Below are 5,869 nucleotides of genomic sequence, written 5' to 3'. Positions count from 1 at the left end.
AGACAGAGACAGACAGAGACTGAGACAGAGACAGAGACAGTGACAGAGACAGACCGAGAGGAAGAGAATAGAGGTTATACAGGGGAGGAGAAGTAAGAGAGAGAGAGGCGAATTAGATCTGTCCTCTTCTATATTTCGGAGGGCCACACCCCCATGGCAAGACTGTAGTGACATCACAGGTTGGCAGACTGAAGCAGAATTCTAACATTTCTCCCTTTTCTTGTATTTAAAAAATGAGGAACATTGGATTGTTTTTTGTAAGGTAAGTTAAAGTTCTTGAACGAGTGTAAGGAGACAGAGAGAAAAAGGAATAGCAGACATCCCATGGGTGTCTGGCGATCTATTTTAGACCTGGCAGTGGGGATCTTCCCAGCCTTTGCTGGAGACACCAATCTATGGGGTGGCATCCCTCCCGATAGCCTGGGGCATCCAGTTTTAGAGGGTAGTTTCAGACCGGAAGTCTCTGAGTCTGAAGACTCCCCATAGAACAAAAATGGTCTCGTTCCTGCTGGCACCAGGCAGGGCAGTGGCTTGGAAGAGAGGCCATCCTGGACCAGGAAGACTAGGCAGAAGCTGGGAGCTTGTTCCTCACCGAGCTTAAACGTTGTGTCAGGCAGAGAGAAGGGTAGTGAGAGACAAGGAAACACACGGGGCTCGGGCACCAAGATGATAGCTTCTCTCTGTCAACAAAATAAGCCAATTCAAGCCAAAGTATAAGTTCCAAAAAAGACTGATTTATTTGGGTATGGACTCCTGGATGAGTTCAGCAGATTCAGGGAAAGGAGAGCTGAGAAAGTGAATGGCAGACCATGGCGGGAAAGGTTTCTGTAGATTGTAGGTGAGGGAAAATGATGTGTAGGGTCACATGCTTGGCTTGTGCCCATGTATGGCTCTCTAGGGAGGGTCTTGGGGTGGCTGGGGACTTCAGATGAGGTTGGGACAGCTGTCAGGAATGTCAGGAGTGCAAAACTAGGCTTTGAGTGCCTTTGTTGGTCAGGAGGCTTTCTGAGTGAGCAGGGTTGGAGAGGGAGAGAGGAATGGATTTTACTGGACCCTGTCGGGGAAGGTGGGCATGCTGGGAGCTCCACCAGAACAGCTATCCTTGTCTTTTGTTTTGTTTATATGTTTTATCTTTTCTTGTCTTCAGTGACTCTCTTCTAATGTTACATTTAAATTGAAGAGTTTTCCTTATATAATTTTTATTTAGGGTTTGCTTTATGGGTAACTCTTTATGTATACATTTTGTGACATTTATATTCATTATTATTTATTGTATTATGGGAGACATGCATGCCGAATAAGTGTGGTGGTCCAAGGACAACATGATTCAATGAAAAGTAGCTAACTTTTATTTCTTGGCAAAGATAAAAGTATCTTTGAGTCTCTTGGCGGCCTCGTTCTTGCCAGAAACCGGATATGTCGAAAGTGTTCTGGGGGCCCTCATCTCTCATCTTGCTCCTCCCCATTTCTCAAGTTTACCCATTCAGAGGGGTGAATATTGAAGTAGCCATAAAGGCCTCGTACCATAAGGCACATTCTGGTCAAGAGAGTAGACTTTTTGCCTGGCAGAAAGCTCCCATTCCAGGCAGTCACTTTGTCAAGGGGTCACCTCTGGAAAAGCAGTTTCCCCCTAAACCATGCTTGTTTTTATTTCTATTTTATTTTTTAAATTTAATTTAATTTAATGTTTTTAATTTTTATTTTATTAATTTATTCAAATTACATCTCAATGGTTATCCCATCCCTTGTATCCTCCCATTCCTCCCTTCCTCTCATTTTCCCCTTATTCCCCTCCCCTATGTCTGTGACTGAGGGGGACTTGCTCCCCGTGTATATGCTCATAGGGTATCAAGTCCCTTCTTGGTAGCCTGCTATCCTTTCTCTGAGTGCCACCAGGTCTCCCCATCCAGGGGAGGTGGTCAAATATGAGGCATTAGAGTATGCGTGAAAGTCAGACCTCAATCTCCACTCAACTGTGGAGAATGTCCTGTCCATTGGCTAGATCTGGGTATGGGTTTAAAGTTTACTGCCTGTATTGTCCTTGGCTGGTTCCATAGTTTGAGCGGGAGCCCTGGGCCCAAATCTGCCTATCATAATGTTCTTCTTGTAGGTTACTAGGACCCTCTGGATCCTTCTACTTTGCCATTCTCCCATGCTTGTCTCATCTAGAGTCCCAATAGGATGTCCTCCTTTCTGTCCCAGTTTTAAGTTGAGGTCTTTGATCTACTTGGATTTGAGTTTTGTGCAAGGTGACAAATACGGGTCCAGTTGCATTTTTTTTACACGTAGACATCCAGTTAGACCAGCACCATTTGTTGAAGATGGTATCCTTTTTCCATTGAACGGATTTGGCTTCTTTGTGAAAAATCAAGTGACCATATGTGTGTGGATTCATATCTGGGTCTTCGATTCAATTCCACTGATCAACTAGCCTGGTGTTGTGCCAGTTCTATGCTGTTTTAATTACTTTATAGTATAGCTTGAGATCAGGTATGGAAATTCCTCCAGAGGATCTTTTATTGTACAAGATTGTTTTAGCTATTCTGGGTTTTTTGTTTTTCCATATGAAGTTCAGAATTGAACTTTCAATGTCTTTTAAAAAATTGTGTAGGTATTTTGATAGGGATGGCATTGAATCTGTAGATTGCTTTTGGTAAGATGGCCATTTTGACTGTTAATTCTCCTGATCCATGAGCAAGGAAGATTCTTCCTTCTTCTCATGCCATCTTCAATCTCTTTCTTCAGAGTTTTGAAAAAATTTTTTAAACAAGTTCTTCACTTGCTTGGTTAGAGTAACTCCTAAATATTTTGTATTGCTTGTGGCTGATGTGAAGGGTGTGGGAAACTTCCTAATTTCTTCCTCTGCAAGCTTGTCATTTGTGTATAGGAAGGCTACAGACTTTTTTGAGTTAATTTTGTATCCAGCCAATTTGCTGAAGGGGTTTATCAGCTGTAGGAGTTCTCTGGTGGAATTTTGGGGGTCACTAATGTACACTATCATATCATCTGCAAATAGGGATAATTTGGCTTCCTCCTTTCCCGTTTGGATCCCCTTGATCTCCTTTTGTTGTCTTACTGCTCTGGCTAGGACTTCGAGTACTATATTGGAGAGATATGGAGAGAGTGGCAGCCTTGACTTGTTCCCGATTTTAGAGGAATTTCCTTGAGTATCTCACCATTTAATTTGATTTTGTTTGTGTTTGAATTCTCTGGGTTGTTTTCTTTGGGATTGCTGGGATCTGGAGACACCATATTGTTTTGGGATTCTTTGGGCATGATTTTACACTGTCCTTTAGTCATGTTGCCATCTCTGGTTTTGGCACGTAGCTTCCAGAGTTGGGTGGAGTCTGAGGATAGATTCCCCCATTTTCTCATGATTTCCCTAGTCCAGAAGCTCTGATGCTCCACTGATCTGGATGGCAGGAGGCCAGCCCTGTAGTTTGGGTCTCTCACAGCCAGTGATCTCCAGCTCCACTGTAGTTGTCCTGGGACTCTGAATGTGTGCTAGGTCAAGCCAAAGTGTCCACAGCCTTCTGGGTTCCCTTGTGGCACTGGGGCTCTCCAGGGCCTCACCAGTCGCCTCTGTTGGAGCGTTCCCTGCTGCAAACCTCAGCCGCTGCCGCTGCTGCTCTGGTCCAAGAACTTCTGCGCTCCTCCTGTGTGCCTTGGTTCACAGGTTTTCTGTATTTTGGGCCTTTTGAACTGTGGAGTACTCCTGCCGTAGTGGGGTGGGGAGCTTGGTGTTCCTGGTTCAGAATTCCATCCAATTCCCTGAATTGTTTACTGGAGCTTCTAAACAGGGTCCACACTGCTGGTCGCCGTCTTGGATCTACTCCCACGCTTGTCTTTAATAGCTGAGTAGTATTCCATTGTGTAAATGTACCACAGTTTCTTTTTTTTTTTTTGCATTATTGGATTTTTTCATTTTTTATTAATTTATTCATATTACATCTCAATTGTTAGCCCTTCCCTTGTATCCTCCTATTCCTCCCTCCCTCCTTTCCCCTTTCTCCCCTCCCCTATGTCTGTGATTGAGGGGGACCTCATCCCCCTATATATGCTCTTAGAGTATTGAGTCTCTTCTTGGTAACTTGCTATCCTTCCTCTGAGTGCCACCAGGCCTCCCCATCCAGGGGACGTGGTTAGAAAAGGGGCACCAGAGTTCGTGTGAGAGTCAGACCTCACTCTCTACTCAACGGTGGAGATTATCCTGTTCATCGGCTAGGTCTGGGTAGGGGTTCGAAGTTTACTGCCTATATTCTCCTTGGCTGGTGCCTTATTTTGAGGAGGACCCCAGGACCCAGATCCACCTGTCATAAAATTCTTCTTGTAGGTTTCCAGGACCCTGGTACCACAGTTTCTTTATCCATTCTTTGGATAATGGAAATCTAGGTTGTTTCCCGTTTCTGGCTATTCCAAGTGAGGTTATGTCTATCTGTGTGGCTGAGATGTGTTCCTGGTACGTGGCAGAATGTTGGGTCATGTTTATGCATCCATCCATTTTGTTAGTGTGTGTGTGTGTGTGTGTGTGTGTGTGTGTGTGTGTGTGTGTGTGAGAGAGAGAGAGAGAGAGAGAGAGAGAGAGAGAGAGAGAGAGAGAGAGAGAGAGAGAGCGCTCTCTGTAGAGGTTAGAGGATAGCCTCCAGGGGTCAGTTCACTTCCACCCTGCAGACACAGTGTATTGTGAATTGGGAGCAAGTACCCCCACCTGCTGAACCATCTCAAAGGTTCTACACTTTCCATCTTTACTAGTCTGTGATCGCCAATGACCTCTCATGGTTTGCACTTCTTTTGTCAATAGAGCTTGAGTGAAGTTTTCAAATTTTATGATAACTTTTTTATAGGGTCATTTATCATTCTTTTCTCCTTGAATGGTTTGTTTTGTAAACTAGAGAGGAAGTGATTGGATCTGCTTCCTGGCTGCAAACAAGTTTTCACCATGATAATTTTAATTCAAAGTGTCGACTAGCAGAAACTTGACCATTGTTAGGTGGTTTTTTTTTTAACACTGTGATCCTCAACCTTCCTGATGCTGCAACCCCTTAATACAGTTCCTCATGTTGTGATAACCCCCAACCATAAAATTATTTCCCTTGTTACATCAAGATTGCAATTTTGCTATTGTTATGAATCATAATGTAGCTATCTAGTATGCAGGATATGTGATATGGGACCCCTGTGAAAGCATTGTTGGACCCCAGAGGGGTCATGACCCACAGGTTGAGAACAGCTGCTTTAACACCATGCAAATTTGCCTGCCACACTGTGGAGGGAGTCTTTATTACCTCATGCAGCGCCTACTCTCTGCTGATGGTAGGCAAGTGTCAACTTTTTAATTTATATTCATGTTTTAGTTGATACAAAAATCATTAATTGTGTATAGAACCATGTAATATTTTCTTTTGGAACTTGTAAACATTATGTCCAGCATCAATTGAGTTAAAGATAACTGTCTTCTCAAAGACATAGTTTCTTCATGAGAGAAGTCTCAGAATCCTGTGTTTCTTTACATTGTTTTTGGAATGTGCAGCATGTTATTAGGACCCATATTACCCCACTATGCATACCAGAATTAATTTCTTACTCTTATATCATTATAACTTGATAACTGTTAGGCAGCCTGTGTCCTCTGAACCCCTCTTCTGTCTGTAATCTCGGGTAATAATCATTCAAGTCCTCAGGATCACTCGTAAGGGGGGAATAACTTTGCTGTGTGTGTATGTCACATTTTGATTATTTACTGACTGATGGGTATTTTTTCTTTAAAATATATTTTAATTGTCTGTTTCTTTATGTGCATATGTTATGTGAGTGTAGGTGCATGTGGGCTGCAGTGGGCATGTGGTGTGTGGTGGTTGGAGAACACTTG

The sequence above is a fragment of the Acomys minous genome, assembly GCF_964271855.1.
Source record: "Acomys minous genome assembly, chromosome: 7".
Classification (NCBI taxonomy): Eukaryota; Metazoa; Chordata; class Mammalia; order Rodentia; family Muridae; genus Acomys; species Acomys minous.
The sequence above is the reverse complement of the archived record's forward strand: the minus strand, read 5'-3'. Positions refer to the sequence as shown.